The sequence below is a fragment of the Tamandua tetradactyla genome, chromosome 5, assembly GCF_023851605.1.
Source record: "Tamandua tetradactyla isolate mTamTet1 chromosome 5, mTamTet1.pri, whole genome shotgun sequence".
In the NCBI taxonomy this organism is placed as follows: domain Eukaryota; kingdom Metazoa; phylum Chordata; class Mammalia; order Pilosa; family Myrmecophagidae; genus Tamandua; species Tamandua tetradactyla.
Window position 1 is genome coordinate 161307918 of NC_135331.1, and position 18084 is coordinate 161326001.

At 31.9% G+C, this 18084-nt stretch overlaps 1 pseudogene; it reads right to left on the reverse strand.

The window, feature by feature from the left end:
- Window positions 1-13468: 13468 nt before the first annotated feature.
- On the reverse strand, window positions 13469-14192 carry LOC143682846 (zinc finger CCHC domain-containing protein 17 pseudogene; annotated as a pseudogene).
- Window positions 14193-18084: the final 3892 nt, after the last annotated feature.

Here is an 18084-nt window from a genome sequence, read left to right on the forward strand (position 1 = left end):
ATCCACATCTCTCCAAAGTCTAACTCCTGGCAATCCTCAGCTTCTCTGACACACAAGCAGGCATATGGCAATGAATGCTGATCTCAACTTGATTGCCCAGATTTTGTTATTTCCAGCTTTTGGCTTTAATGGCTTTCAAACTGTTTCTGCAGCTTTCTTTCTGGGCTTCTGAGTGTCCCCTCAGCTTCTTTTTTTACTGTCTTCTTTCTGTCTTTTATACTTAAGTAAAAGATAACATTAAGGGGATTAAGACACACTTTGAATGAGATGGGTCCCATCTCAATTGAAATAACCTAATCAAAAGGTCCCATCTACCACAGATCTACATCCACAGGAATGGATTAAATTAAGAATATACTTTTCTGGGGTCCATAAAACCTCCAAACCATCATATATTCCAAGAGGACTTAATTTCAATTCTGTTCAAGGTTTTCCAAAAAGTTGAAGAGGACGGAACACTTCCTAATTCATTCAATGAGGCCAACATCATGCTCATACCAAAGCCAGATAAAGATACCACAAGTAAAGGGAATTCCAGGCTGATATCTCATATTAATATAGATGCAAAAATCTCAATGAAATGCTAGCTTACCAAATCCAATAGTATATTAAAAGAAAAGCACAATGATTAAGTGGGATTTAACTCTGGAATGAAAGTTTGGTTCAACATAAGAAAATCAATGCGATGCACCACATTAACATAGTGAAAGAAAAAAATAATGTGTTGGTTTTGATAAACCATGGCACTCTTTTTTGTTAACAACACTTAGAACACTAGAAATATAAGGAGGCTTCTTCAGTATGATAAAAGGTACATGTGAAAAGCCCACAGCTAATGTCTTAGTCAACAATGAAAGACTGGTAGCATTCCCTCTCAGCTCAGATAAAAGACAAGGATGCACCCTGTAACCACTGTTATTCAATATTGTACTGGAAATTCTTGCCAGAACATTTAGCAGGAAAAGATATAAAAGGCATCAAAATTTAAAAGGAAGAAGTAAAACTTTCCCTCTTTGCAGATCATGTGATCCTATAAGATAAAAATCCTGAAAAATCCATGATAAAGCTCAGAGCTAATTAATGAATCCAGCATAGTGGCAAGGTACAAGACAAACAACCCCCCAAATCAATAGTATTTCTATACACAAGCAATACATACTCAGAAGAAGAAATCAAGAAAATAATTCTGTCCACAATAACAACTAAATGAATCCAATATCTAGTAATAAAGCTAACCAAGGATGTAAAGGACTTGTACAAAGAAAATTTAAAAACATTACAAAATAAATTATAAGAGATCTAAATAAATGGTAGGTCACTCTGTGTTCATAGATGGGAAGAAAATATCATTAATATTTCAATCCTGCCCAAATTAATTTATAGATTCAATGCAATCTCAATCAAAATTCCAATAACCTTCTTTGCAGAAATGGAAAAGCCAATCATCTGATTTACATGGAACAATAAAGGGCCTTACTAGCTACAGCCAACGTGAAAAAGAAGAATAAAGTTTGTCTCACACATTCAGATTTTAAAGCTTATTACACATCACAGAAATCAAATCAGCATAGTGGGTACATAGGGGGTTCAGAAGTAGAATGGTTGCCTGCCATGTGGGAGACTTGGGTTGGATTCCAGGCCCATGCAACCTTCCCAAAACCCAACAAAACAGTATGGTACTGGAACGAAGCCAGGCATATAGATCAATGGAATTGAATTGAGGGCTCAGATTAAAGCTTAAAATTTATGGTCACCTGATTTTTGACAAGTTGACCAAACCATCCCATCAGGAAAGAAAAGTCTCTTCAGAAGATGGTGCTTAGAAATATGGACCTTCACTTGCAAAAAAAAGAAAAGAAAAAAGAAAAATGAAGAAGAAGGACCTCTACTTTCCACTATATACAAAAGTCAACTCAAACTGAACAAAGACCTTAATATAAGAGTTAGAACTATGAAACTCTTCGCAGAAAACATAGGAAAGCATCTCCAGAGCCTTCCATTAGGCTATGGTTTCTGAGACGTTATACACAGACACAAGCAGCAAAAGACAAAATAAATAGGACCTCATCAAAATTAAAAGAGTTTCTCTTCATAAGATTTTACCATAAATCTTATGGTAAAAAACAGCCTACACAATAGAAGAAAATATTTGGAAACCACATATTCAATAAAGCTTTAATGTCTAGAATACATAAAGAAGTGTTTCATCTTAACAACAAAAAGATACACAACCCAATTAAAAACTGATCAAAAGTCTTGAACAGATATCTGTCCAAAGAAGCTATACAAATTGCCAGAAATCGCATTAAAAGATGTTCAACATCATTAGCCATCAGGGAAATGTAAGTCAAAACCACAATGAGATACCATGTCACAATGACTGCTATAGGAAAAAAAAAAAAGGAAAATAAGTCTGGAAAAGATGCAGAAAAATAGAGCACTCATTCATTGCTGGTGACAATGTAAAATGGTGTAGCTGCTGTGGAGGACAGTTTGGCCATTCCTCAGAAAGCTAGGTATAGAATTCCCATGTGACCTGGCAATTCCACTACGTATATAATGAAAATAATTGAAAGCAGGGACTCAAACAGACATTTGTACATCCATGTTCATAGAAGAATTATTCACAATTGCCAAAAGATGGTAGCAACCCCTTTCCATCAACTGATGAAAGGATACACAAAATGCAGTATATACATGCAACAGAATATTTTTCAGTTCATAAAATAGAATGAAGTCCTGATACATGTGACAACATGGATGAACCTTGAAGATATCATGTTTAGTGAAATAAACCAGAGACGAAAACGACAAATATTTTATGACTTCATTATTTTGAAACAATTGGAATAAGCAAACTCATGGAGTCAGTATCTAGATTATAGATTGTCAAAGGATGGGGTGGAAGGTAGGTAATGGGAAGTTAAGGCTTAAAATAAACAGGGTTCGTATTTGGAATGATGGAAATGCTTTACAATGGAGGGTGGTGATGGTAGCACAACATTATGAATTCAGTTAACAGCACTGAAAAATATAGCTGAATATGATTAAAAGAAGTAATTTTAGATTGTATATCTGGTAACAGAATAAAACCATTTTTAAAATCCATGGAACTATACTACACAAGCAGTGAACCCAAAGTTAAACCATGGACTTTAATTAATTGTGCAATTATAAAAATTTGCTGCTGTTAGTTGTAACAATCGTTCCACACCAATGCAACGTGCTTGTGGTGGGGTGATATTTTGGAATCCTATATTTTCTAATTGTTCTGTAAGCTCACAGCTTCTCTAATTAAACCAAGAATATTTACTTGCACGCAAAAGTTTCAAAGTTTGGTGGTTTATAAAATTAAAGTTTTGGAAATTTGGTTGTGCTAGAAATTACAGTGATAAATGCTTATAAAAGAAGTTTATACAAAAATATTGTGATCTACTATCAAAGAGTGCAGCATTTGCTGACTTGTAATAAACCATTTTCAATCCTCAAAAAAAATTTTTGCAGATTTCTTTTCCAAAGAAAATTATTAATGCTGAAGTTTATGACAATTCTGCTAGCACCTAAAATATCATGGGTCTAGGAGCCCTTGTGGAATAAAAATGTAAAAGTAGACTTCAATCTATTTAATTATGCTGGTTTTGTGATGTTTATTTCTAACAATAGTATTATAATCTGAAAGAATTATTACTCTTTCAAATTAATTATTATTTTATATTAATATATGCATAGTTTATATGCAGTGTTTTCATGCCGCTTTATTTTCAGGGAGGGAACTCTGTAAGATAAATGTCTTTTAATCAAGATTAATAGGCATTTTAGTTTCTTAAACTTCTCCAGCAAATACCATGAAATGGTTCAGCTTGAATAATGGAAATTTATTAGCTCACACTTTTAAGGGCAAGAAGATATCCAAATCAAGACATCATCAAGGTAATGTTTTCTTTCCAACCACTAGTTGCTGGAGATCACTGACTCCTCTGACACATGGCAAGGCACATGGTGGCATCTACTGGTCTCTCCCTTCTCTTCCAGGTTTCAGAGTTCAACTTCTTGCTTCCACGGCTTTCTCTCCGTGTCTGAATTTCATTTGCTTATACAGGACTCCAGTAATAGAATTAAGACCCATCCTGGTTGAGGTGGGACACACTTAACTGAAGTAACCACATCAAAAGGTTCTACTTCCAGTGAGCTTACACACACAGGAATGTATTAGATTTAAGAACATGTTTTTCTGGGGTACATTCTGCTTCAAACTACCACAATAGGATTATATATGTACGATTTGGAAAGTAATTATATGCTACACTGAATTTAAACACAATGTTTATTGACTTTTGTAGATGATAACAAAAATGACCAGAAAAGTTTATTGCTGCTGTAGATGATATTTCTGGAAAAGTGTATACTATACATGATATTAACTTTTAGATGAAAAATCTTCATTTAAATATTCCTTTAACACAATAGAAATGGAAATTTCAATAATAATTCAAGCCTGAGTGGCAACATGAAATTTAGGAAGTGATCTTTATTTTTAGTAAATTTATTACCATTCTCTTTACATTGGGTTAATTTGAAAGGTTTCTTTGAATATTCCACTATCACCTTGGCATGAATCCATAATTTCTGTTGTCATTTCTGTCTCTTCGCTATATCTAATTACTTCTGAAATGAACTTCTATAGGTTAGTAAGTGAAAGGAACAAATAGACAAATCCTTAAATATCTCAGAATGCAATCTAGTTGGTAAACAGCAGTGATTTGCCTCCCTACGAGTTCTATTAGGAGGAAGTAAACATTTTTGAGAAGGGTATTTCAGACACTGGTAAAGGAATAAAAACTGGGGAAGGAAGGAAGAAAGTGAATAGAACTACCTGTCATAAGAGGAGGCTCTAGAGGATTATATGTGTGCATGTGTGATTTTTTTAATAGTTTGCTGTAATATTTTGAATTAATGATATTCTTCTCCTGTATATATACCTAGTGCATGTGTTTATAGTAGGATTAATTTTGAATGCTCTTGGAGAGCAAAAGCCAAACTTTACACCATTATTTCTATTTGTGTTTATGTGCAGCTGCTTTTTTTTGAACAGTTGCTTTTTGATAAGGATTATTCCTTAAAAATTTCAGAGAGAGATTTTAAAGTTTCAATTGCTTTAAGATATATTAGTTTAATTTTAGTAATTAAATTTAACATAAGGAGCAATGATAGTCTGCACTTCTTAAAATTTGAAATGTGTTTTACCTATAAACAAGATGACTCTAAATCTGAATCTCTTTGTACTAATGTAATACACTGAAAAAATTAGTCTTGAGGATGTACACGTTTTTAGAAATAAATCAAGGCAGAAGGAGTTCCTTACTTAACAATACCGATTGGTCCCTGGCACCCACTTTTTAAGCACGTACAAGCAAACTGAGGAAAATCATGCTTCTGATGAACTGAATGGTAACTCGGGTCATATATATGCTACATAAAATGAAGGACAATTAGTAATTTGACCAGTCAGGGTATTTTTCATCATATTTAATTATCCATTTCCAAAGTGCTGATAATTGAATGGAGAGTATGTGAAAGAATATTGCTTTAAAATTCAACAGTGACAATGAACTGGAATCTAAAATTTGGAATTGAAATTGAGGGTAACAGAAAAAAGAAAAGCTAGTTAAAACTTTGATAACAATGAAACACTAATTTAATTTAATTTACTGATATGTGTCATAACTTCATGAGTTAAAACAGATCAATCAACAGATATTTAAGAATGCATTTTATATGCACTCTTATTTTCTTACCCAATAAACATGATAGACAAACACATTCCCTTCCCAGTTTCAAAGTCACTGCCATCAATTCAGATTGGTAAGCTTTCTTTTGATCTAATTTTCAGCCTTAACTCTATGAGCTATCATTTTATTCACTCTTCATTATTTAAAATGTTTCCCATCTTATCTTTTCATCATATAGGCTCTGTCAAACTATAGCAATCAGAAGTCATCTCACCCATATAAATATCCAAACCATTTCTCAAGCTGCTGAAAAAAAATTGCACGTATCTATATACTGGGCTTACTTCAATTTCCTGATCTACATTCTAGCCTGGCCATCACTGTTGCCTGTAAATCTTTTTATATATCCTTAATTGCTTTATCTTTAATTTTCCTCAATTTTAATTCTAAATTAAGCTTTTTCTTCAAACTGCCTATATTTGGACAACATAGGAATAAATAAAACCCATCCAAAAAAGAGCTGTCTTAATTTCCTCCTATACTACCTCTAAATTTATTTAATTACTACCATTAAGTTTATAATTATATGTGCCTTCTTTTTTTTTTGTCTTTTCTTAAAACCAGGATATTATATAGTAGCCTGCCTGTTCTGCATCTTTTCTTTTTTTTTTTGTTACAGGGGGCAGGCAAAAGTTTTCAGCTTTATTTTGATTCTGTAAAAGTAGAATAGGAGGTATTCAAATAGCTAATAGGTCTAAAATCAAGAACTATTCAGTTTTTAAGCAGACTAGAAAGGAATTTTAATTCTAAAATCACTATTTGAACCTTGTATACATAGTCCAATTAGGGTCCTCATTCCACTTGTAAATTAGATGATATAAATATAATAATGAGGATAGGGATGGAGGGTTGTGAATTGAGCTAGGTGTTAATGCATCAAATATTTCTACCTCTAACTTCCTCCATGCTTTTGCAAATTAAATAGTTGAAAATAACTTTTTCACAGTTTTAGATTACCTTCTGATAATGTGTCTAAGTTATTGAACATGTCCTCTCACTGAGACTAAAAATTCTGGATAACATACTAAAAACTATGTATCATTAAAAGCACCAACTAAATGGAAAATAAGACAGCCTCCTAAGTCTAACAAGAAGCAGGTACTCAGAGCAGTAAGACAAAAGAATACGTAAGCCACTTTATTTTGTGCGGGGGTTGGGGTGGAGGTCCATGGTCCAGGAATCGATTCCGGGTCTCCCGTATGGAACGAGAGCACTCTGCCACTGAGCCACCTGTGCAGCCCCTAAGCTACTTTTATCTTGAGGGTCTTTGTTGAGCCAGATTAAATTGGGCTTCAGCTTTTCGATATACATAGGCTGAAGTCAAGCGCTGGGGACTGTCCATGCTCAAGGGCCCACTAGCAGCAGTCCCCTGAAAGCAGGAACAGCAAGAAGCTACATATTTTCAGGGTAAGGATGAACAGAAATTTATCCCCAATCTCTCAGGACGAGAAGAATGCAAAGAAATTTGCCTCAATCCGTAGCTAAGCAAAAGGGAAAAGTAACTTCCTGAGAAGTTGCAACCGAATTCCAGCTCTTTAAAGGACGTGTAGCACTACCTAGGTTAATCATAAACCTTAAATTAAAATTTTAAAATTATTTTTATAGTTAACAATTTTATTTTTTCAAAGTTACATTTTCTTGTTTATATGAATGCTATTTATATGTTAAATTAGTTATTCTGCAGTCCAGTCCATTTGTTGTTGCGTTTTGTTTTTATTGTTTCATTAGCATTTTGAAGGCATTTCTGCAATACCTTTAGCTTTTTAGTGTTGAGGATGAGAACTTTGATGCCAGTATAATTCTGATATCTTTAGGGATAATCTTTAGACTTACTTCTTCACCAGAATTATGTAATCATTGCTTTTATTCTTTAGAATTCTGAAATTTCTTTAAATTTTATCTATGTTTAAGTACTTATTGCTTTTCATTCACCGATTGGGTATTTAAAGACTCTGTTATGTATGTAGAACTTCCAATGTAATTCTTTTCTATTATTTCTTTTACTGTGCATTTCTCCATTTTCCCTGTCTGATGGTTATTGTTTTCTGAAAATATTATTGGGTACATAATGGAGTTCCTGGAATGTATCACCTATGAATATTAACTTCTCTTAACGTTTCCCACCAACTGATCTTTGCTCTAATTGTGAAAAGCTAGAAGCAACAAGAGGTCTAAAATATTGATTTTATCAATATTATCTTCTGATGCTATCAAATCAGGAACTGTACTCTCAATTATTATTAACTAAAGTGCATAGTGTATTCATGTTTCCTCAATTTTAATCTAATGTCCTTATTTTTCTCCAGAATCCCATACAGGATGCTACATTGTTTTTACTTGTCATGTGTCCTTAGTCTCCTCTTAACTGGGATAGAGTCTTAGACTTTCCCTGGTTGTGATGACCTTGACAATTTCAAGATATACTGGTTTGTACTTTTTGGAGTAGCTTTCTATCAGGATTTATCTGTTCTTTTTCTCATGATTAAATTGTCATTATCAGTTTTTGGGAGGGAGACCCATAGAGGTAAAGCGTCATTCCATTCATATCATATCAAAGGTATGTACTACTGAAATGACTTTTCAGTGTTGATGCTAACCTTGATTACACAGCTGAAGTAGTGTTTGCCAGGTGTTTGTACTGTATAGTTATTCCCTTTTCTCTATTTACATACTGTGTTCTTGAGAAAGATGTTGTCTTTCACAGCCCACACTTAAGGAATAGGGATTTATGCTCCACCTCCTTGAAGGCAAGTATCTGCAGAAATTATTTGGGATCCTTCTTTGTGGAAAGCTTTGTTCATTTTCCCCCATTTATTTATTTTTTTCAATCTTTCATACTGATATCAGTATGAACTCATGGATATACAACAATTATATTTTGTATTTAGCTATTAGAGGATCTGTTGGTTGCCCCTAGCTTTTCACAATTATGAAAAGAGCTGCTATGAATTATCATGTCAACTTTTGTGTGGACATAAGTTTTCAAGTCAGTTGAGTAAATATCTAGGAAACTGAGATGATGAAATATTCAAAGGAACATGCAACTCAGTATTTTCCATGAGAGTTCAAAAGTTTGATCAGGGCTAAATATTTATTTTTCCTAGAGGTAATACTTGAAGGTCTTAAAATGGAGGGACTTAGCAAACCAGTGTGCTAGCTTTGGTAAATTCAAAATAAAAAGTGTGAATGTGAGAGGTTAAGTCCTGGAGAACTTATAGAAAAAGCCTTTTTGGGGAAACCAAAGGAAAAGGGAACAAATGAATTAATTCTATAGTTTTTCCCAAATATCTGTATCTTGGTTTTAGCTCTGATTTATAAAATAATAATGAAACCATATCTGAGTTAAGTATCTTTGCCCCACTCATACAAATAGATCTGATTTAATTCAAGGCCTTTGTTTTTTCCACTAAAACTCGCTGCCTTGTCTTGTTTGTATAGGAAGAGTTTCAACAAGGAAATATCAAAGCTTATCTTTTGAAACGTCTTGCTTTTAAAACATTTACAAATATGCCCATGAAAAATATTAAAGATGCTCAAGTACAAATGAATGCAGTGATTACTGGTAATGCCGATTATTATACTTAATAGTTTTTAAGGTTCCAGATTGTACTGCTTCTTTTTCTATTTATGAGAAAATTTTGAGATAGCAAAATATTGTAATATTTCCTCTTTATAACTTTCAGTTTAAATATTTCCTCAGAAATCATAAACTTATGTTTAAATAGCAAGCACATTTTTATTCCCTTTGATGTTTAAACATATCTCAGTCACCTAATTTGAAGGGCTGCTATGAAAACGTTTTGCTAATAAGCATATGATTGTTTGAAAGACTATCTTTAAATGTATTTTTATCTATTTTACTGTTCAGTAAAAGGTCTGTTAGCATTTTCATTGCAATTGCCATTATTTATTGATTTAAGGTATCCTAGCCTGAAACATGGCATTCAAATTCTCCAGGCAAATATTTTCACATTTATTGACTTTAGTTGACCTCAACCACATTCTAGACAAAGAACAGAAGGAAGTAGTATGGCATACAATATCTTATTCATTACAAGTTGTTTGTAGCTCACAACATGAAGACTGTAAATCATTTAAAAGAACTCAACCAGTTACTTCCACAATATAAAAACAAACAAAATTATATAAGGATATTATGGGAGATGAATAAGAATGACAGTCAGTCAGAAAGAAAAAGTAAGAAAAGAAGCTTTAAAGGTGAGAAAAAGAAAGATTGCTGCCTATGTAACCTTTAATAACAGTATGGGGTAAAACTGAGAATGATGGCTTTCTCATTTCCCTCCAGTATAATCTCCTCACTTAAAGTTCACTCCGCTTCATGTAAATAATATATGCGGGCTGACATTCCAGGATAGGAAGAGATAACATAAGACATAGTTTAATAAGCTTTACATGAACAATAGTATTTCCTGATATGTCAAAAAAGAGGAGTTCATCAAACAGATCCACAGTAATTACTGATCTGTTAAAAATATCACTGCTTAGATTGAGATATTTTGCTATTTTATTGAAGTATGAAAAAAGCCACAAACAATTATTCTTCAAATATCCTTTTTTTCTTGTATATATTATCAAAATACTGTCATGTCTAGGTCTAGCACATGCAGCAGAAACTGCCTCTTTTATAGGAAACTTGTACTCTAAGTGTTTCTAGTGTAAGACTCTTAGGAAAGTAGTGCTGCATCATCTCACATGTCAAGCACTGTAAAGTAATACAAATAGTTAATATAGACACATTTTCCAAATAACTGAAATCCCCAACTTTAAGTTTTATTACACATTTAGCATACACTATTTTAGATGCTCATGTTTTTATTATCTTATATCCCAACACCTTGTATTTCATCTTCAAATTATTAGGCTCAGCAATTGAATTTCCATATATATTTTGAAATCTCAGCTTTCTTAATTCTCACTTAAAATTTGCTGTCATTTTCATTATAATGCCATTTATACATAAATAGATAAATAGATAAATCATATACATTTATAAATCACGTAAATTTATGTTGCCCTATAGTCTGTTTATACACTTTATACATTTATAAAATTTTGAGAAATTGACATTTTTACGATATTGAGTCTTCCAATATAATTCATTTCTTTAGGAGTTCCTTAATTCATATCTATCATATTTCAGTTTTCTGTAACCCTAATATGTATAGTTATCTCTCACTTTTCATTTATCTCCTTTCTAATATTCTTAGGTTCCTGAGCTTGTGGTGAGATTATAATGAATCTTCACATGTAGATATCTTCCTATCTAGACATGGGTCCATCCCCACTAAAAACCTTATTTTTAAGTATTTACATTTCCAGGGACCATATGGACTAGGGCTACATTGATAAAACCCAGACATTTAAAATAAATTATTGGAAACAAGTGCTCTTGAGTGGAATTTTAATGTTGATTTAAACCTAGATTTTTTTTTTATTTCTTGCTGTTTTATAGATAATATACAACAGTTTTCTGACATATTTCTGTTATATAAATATGCAAGTGATATTTTTACTGACCCTTGGACTTATTCATGTAATAATTTATTTTCTTTTGGATTTTCTATATCTTATCAATAAATTTTATAATGATGAATATCATATATATACATATCTAGGAAATGTACTAAGATTATGAATTCTCAAAAAGTGAGTAAATACTGTAACTCAGGCAGGCAAAGGAATAGAGCATATCAATTATCCAGAGGACACTGTGTCCTTTCTCAAGTCTCTAGCCATATTATTCTCAAAAATAAACAATATCATTAATTCTAAATCATGATTATTTTTTCAAACTATGAACATTTTATAAATGGAGCCATAGAGAAGGTAAAATTCAGCACTGATTTTTTTTCTCATTATCATATTTGTAAGTCTTACACATGTTCTTTCATCTATCAGCAGTTTATTCTATTTTTTTAAACTTTATGTTCTTCTGTTGTATAATACACTATCCTGCTATTGATGGGTACTTGTTTTTCTTTCAAATTGTGTGTTATGAATAGTACAGCTATAGACATTCTTTTACATGTCTTTCGGCGCACATACATAGCATTGCTGTTAAGGTTAATTATCAAAAGTGTAATTGCTGGATGGGTTATGCATATGCTATGCTTGAATAGATTCTACTTGTTGTACCAGTTGTACTTTCATGAGTAGTGTATGAGAATGGCAGTCTATTTAATTCTCTCGATGGATGTGTAATCTTGTTTAATTTAGCTGTAACTTATATTTTCTCTATGAATGATATAGTTGAACAACTTTTTATAAATTTCAAAAGGTCTTTTGCTATTCGCTTTCCAGGTCACCAGCTTTTAATTTATTATTATTAGTTTATACGTATTATTTATATATTGTGAATATGCCATTTTATCTGTTTTATATATTACTAATATTTCCTCCCATACTTTATTTTACCACTGTCTTCTCCTAATAATAACCTTTGATAACAGAATTTTCTAATTTTAATGTAAACTAATCAATCTCTTTATGATTAGAAACTGTTGCATGTGACAAAGTTTATGAATTGTTTGCCTGTCTCCAAACAATGAAAACATCGTACTATATTATCTTCTAATTGCCTAATTATTACCTTACCTTTACAATTTAAATAGATGATCCATTTAGAATCTATCTTGGTAAATAGACTGTGGCAAGAGTTAAAGTCAAGGAGTCAAGGTTCACTTTTTTTTTTTTTTTAACGAACATACAATGGATCCAGAAACATGTTTAAAGGAGCATCATTTTTCTTTGCCAGGTAAATATAATGAAAATATATTCTAAACTGTTTTTTGGCATTCCAATATTCAGTCAACATTTATTCTTTTTTTTTTTCCAATTTGGATATCTAATTGGCTAATTAAAAAAAATCTCATATCCCTAAAACACTTTAGGATCATCTTTTAGTCATCAATAGCATTATAAATGTGTGGTTCTTAATTGTAGACATTTTCTATGTTTCAATTATTCTATTTGCCTATCTTTGTCCCAGAAACTCAGTCTTAATTATTGCAATTTCTTCCTAAATAGTGATATTAGTCCAAGTTCTCCAAATTTGAGTCATTTTTGTTTCACAAATATTTGGTCTTTCCTGGCACGTTCAGTATATATTTTTTCTCAGTCACTGGATGATTATTTTCTGGTATGGCCATTGGTTGTCATTTCTAGCATAGTAGGACCATGCTAGGGGACTGGAAAAAGTGAGCACTACTCTTTACCACACTGTCCCCTCATGCTGCCAGAGAAGAGGCTCTCTGCTCCTATAGTAGATACAGCAGGTGTGGGGTGTGGAGCCATGGCAATTGCTCTGTTCTGCCAGGACTCACCTCCACAGCAGTACCTGTGGCTATACCTGGGAGCCAACAGGAGTCCAGCTCTGGCTTTGGCAGCTGGAGAGGGCAATGGAACCTGCTGATGAAATTGAGTGAACAAATGGGCGAGCTGCAGAGATCACTTGTGAAGGGATCTGGAATGATAAGGAAACAATTCAGGCAACTTCTCTTAACTCTCAAGCCTGCCTGCTGCTATCTCCCAAGCGAAAAGAGTCAATGGGGTAGGAGGCCATGTTGTTGCTACTGAGTCTTTCCAGGGACAGGGCTTTAAGGTGACAAGATTCCCAGGACTTTATTCTCTCAACCACCCCTCCACTCTCCATTCCAGTCTCACTCATGTTTCTTCTTGTGCTTCTTTTTTTAACTTCTTCTTTGCTCCCTTGCTGTCTTTTGATGAATGTCTTGTTCTCTTGTCTGTATCACTTTCAGACTTTGAGCTATCAGAGTCAAATGACATCTTGTCTCTATGATTCTTTTTTTTCTTTCTTTTTCTAGAAGAATTCCTCATGGGGTCAGGCTTCTCAAACTCTGCTGACTTCACCTCTTCCTTCTCCTCTTCCTCATCAGGTATCAGAGAGTATTTAGTACCACATGGTTGCATGAAATAATCCTTTGCAAAATGGCTTTGACAGTCACATTTCTTGCAGATAGTGTTAGGACAGTCTCAAGGGTAATCTGCCCGGTATAATCCTGGAAGGACCAGCTCCTGAGCAAGAAGACAATGTTATTATCTTCTTGCTCAATAATAACATTGTTGAGATTGAAGTTTTTCCCAGTGCCTCGGTTGACAGCTCTCATGGAGAGGGATATTTTTATCCTGTCATTTTTCATCTCTCAGCCTATAAGCTCCACCCACACCTTGTCTCCAACATCTACTATCTCGGAGGGCCTATCTACCTGACAGGATGACATGTGAGTTCGATGGACCAGGCCTTGCTTTCAACAGCCTGGGATTTGCTAAATGCTCCATCGTTTGTCACCATAGCAGCTTCTCCCAGGAAAATAGTGTAGAGAACAGGCAGTTTACCATGCTCTTGGGTCTTCCTAAATTCATCCTTACTGTTCTAGGGTTCTTGCATTTGTCTTCTGCAGATGCTAATTCAGGTGTCTTGGTTTCAAGTCAAAATCTGCTAGCCATGGCATTGCATGACTATATATATCTATATGTATATCTATATATATTTATCTATATCTATCTATCTATATATTTTTAATGAGCTTGTGAATTCCTTAAAAAATTCTAAGATTTGATTAGAATTTCATTGACTCCTTAGTAATTTATATTTTTTTTGGCGGGGGGGGGGACTGATATTTTTTCCAATATTGAATCTTCACATATTTGGCATTTCCTTCTATTTATTTAGGACTTTAAAAGTTTATTTTCCTAATGTTTTAAATATTAATGGGCAGAGCTCTTACACATTTTTTGGTTAACTTTAAACTCCAGATTTTAATTTTCACTATGTTGTAAATGGTCAAATATTTTCTTTTCTTTTCTAAATGCTTCTTATTGTGTATAGAAATGCATTTGATTTTGGTTTATTTTACCTGTATTTTTAAAAATTACTTTTATAGATGTATAAGTGTCTATGTATACAAACTTGTTGTTTGTATAATTTTTCCTTACCTATATTAATGATATTTTTTGTATGTACCTTTTATAGGACCACCAATAAAGTGTTCCATATATTTGATGATATTGGACATCTGTTTTTCATTCCTTATTACTGAAGAAAGTGTCATATATTAAATAGTAGGATTACCCATTCTATTTTTAACTTCCTTCTAAGAGATGAAGAAATTTTTCTTTTATTGAAAGTTTGATAAGTATTTTTATCATATATAGATGAGGAATTATATCAAATGTCTTTTCTGTATTAATTCAATGATCACATGGTTTTATTTTTTATACTGTGAATGTGGTGAATATCATTTTTTCATTTTGGAATTTCTAATCAGCCTTGCACTGTTAGGATAAGTAAAACTTAATCATGATTATTATTTTTTAAATAAAATGCTGGATGTAAAATGTTTGTGTGTTGTTTAAGAATTTTGAATGTATTGTTATACGTATCACTGGCCCACAATTTCCCTTTTTTACAGCATCCTTGTCAGGTTGTCAACAGTATATTGCCTTATAAATTGAGTTGGGAATTGCACCTTCTTTTTTTTTTCTGGAATAGTTATTAATATATGGGTTTTAGCTTACCAATTTAAAGAATACAACAATGAAGTTTTATTGGCTTAGAGTTTTCATAGTTGGAGGATGTTTAATTATAAACTTTCTCTTTCCTTTTGTGTCCACTTTCATAAGTTTTAGTTTTCAGGGAATTTGTCTTTTTTTAATCTAACTTTTCAAATGGACTGCTTCAAGATAATTCACAATAACTTCATAATTTCATTTTTAAAATTTCTGTCAGATCTGTTATACTGTACTCTTTTTCTTTCTTGATATTGATTTATCCTTTCCCTTTTCATTCTTAAATAGCTTTGTTCAAGGTTGATCATTTCATTATTGTTTTCAAAAATCAAACTTTGTCTTAGTTTGTGCTATTTTACAGATTTATTGAATGTTGAAATCTACAACTGTATTTGTGGGGTTTTGTATTTGCCCTTGAAGTTTTAATAGCATTTGCTTCATTTATTTTGAAACTCTCTTATTAAGCATAAAAATGTTTAGTAATATTATATCCTCTTGATTAATTGACTGCTTCATCATTATGAAAGAACTTCTTTACCCTGGTAATATTTTTTTCTATGTAATCAAGATTTTCTATATTAATATAGACACAATTAGTTTTCTTTTGATTGTGGTTAGCATAGCATATCTTTTTCCACACTTCACTTTTTGACTTATTTGTGATGTGGATATGTTTGTTTTATTTTCTTAGTGTGTGTTTTCTGCAGGCAACATATTTATTTTGTTATCCAATTGTGTAATCACTGCCTACTAAGTGGGCATTTAGGACAATTTTATTTAACGTGATTATTGATAGAGTTTGATATTTTTCTCTCATATTCCATTTGTATTTGTTTGTTCCATCTTTGCTTAATTCTTCCTCCTCTTATGATTTCCTTTGGATTAATTTTTATTTTATTTTGCATGTCCATTTTTCCTATTGCTTTTTGGCTAAAACCATTTTTTGTCATTTTAGTGGTTACTTAAAAGTTTATATTTTAGGTTATTTTTCTTTAATTAGTCAATTATACTTTAAATATTTTTAAATACTATGCAAAAAACTTCACAATGCATACAAATTTTTGTGTCCAATCATTTTTGTACATTCAAATGTATATCTGGTATCATTTTCCTACTTCCTGGATGACATTTTTTCTAGTGTAGGTGTGATGGTAATGAATTCTTTCAGATTTTCAAATCTGAAAAATTCTTCATTTCACCTTTATTTTTGAAAGATATTTGTTCTTAGTGTAAGTGTTAGTATAAGAATTTGTATATTCCACACTCTCCTTTCACTTGCCTTGTTTTCTATGAGAAATCTATTGTAAGCTTTAACTCTTTTAAGGCTACTTTTTGTCTTTCAGTCACCTTTCATAGTATTTTTCCATCAGTTTTTTAGATTCTTTGCAGTAGTTTTCTTCATGTTTCATTTCTTTGGGTTCATAAAGCTTCTAAGAAATGGGTGCTTATACTTTTCATCAAATTTGGAAAATTTTGATTTATTAAATCATGACTCCAAAGCAAATCTTGGTACTAAAGTTTCAATAAGTATATAATGTATATTCTCAAACATTTTCACTTAACACAGCAGTTGCAGCTAACAATGGTTATTTAATAATTATCTAGTATATTTGTTTGTACTAGCTTTCTCTGAATCATGCATTAGCATCTTATGCTTTAAAGATTTCATTTTGTATAAAGCATAAATTATTTGTTATTTAATCTATAACACTGTTCCATGTTCAATAATTACAAATGCACTTTAGACATGTTATTATCAAAGAGATCAACTCAGGATTGTGCCTATCAGCACAATTTATTAGAACATCTTTTTATCAGCTATGAAATACTGGTAGTCTCTTGAAATAACAGAATTGGATTTCCTGACTAAAAATACTTTAAATCAAATTATATATGTAATTTTGCATATATAAAGAATACTCTCTAGAAAGAATACAAAGCAAATTAATATGATTTTTCAAGGTAGGTTATTTCACTGAAGTCACTCATTTTTAATTTGTTTATTGTTAACTTAAAATTTCAAGTAATATCTCCTTTGACATCACAGGTTAATACAAGACAAGAAGAAAATATGCGATAATCAATGAAAGTAATGTAAAAGTTCTGACATTTTATTTCAAAGGAAAGAAAGAAAAACTCCAGTAGCAACCATTCCATAGTTATTCCGTAGACTGATCATTTTTTTTCCTTAAAATACTGTTTTGTATGTATGTTTAACATGTTTAATTGTGTTATTGGTGATGGTAAAAGAGATGAAATCAAATATGAAGTTTACTTATATTCTAAAACACATTTTCAAGAATTAATGATAACAAGGTGGCATATGCTAGTAATTTTGTAGACATTATATCTGTAATTATTCAGAAAAATAGTACAATTGAGGTATTAGTCTAATCTGTTAGGACAAATTAGAGAAAATTCAGAGAAGAGATGGCTTTGATTGACAGCTCTATAATCCAAAAAACATAATTGTGTGAAGAAAGAGCTTTAATGAGCCTGTAATTTCACACACCAAGTTAAAATGGCAATATTGCTAAAGTATGAATATTATTCAAGTTGCAGTTTTATATACAAAGAGGTGATTAGAGTATTTGTAGCACACATATACTTTAATTTCTCTGTGAATTAAACAAAACCCTAATTATATCTTTAGAAATTCTTTAATGTTGTTTTTAATTTCAATCCTGTTTTAAAGTAATTATTAATATTAACAATAAATTTATTTTCTTTCAAGTTATTTAAGGAT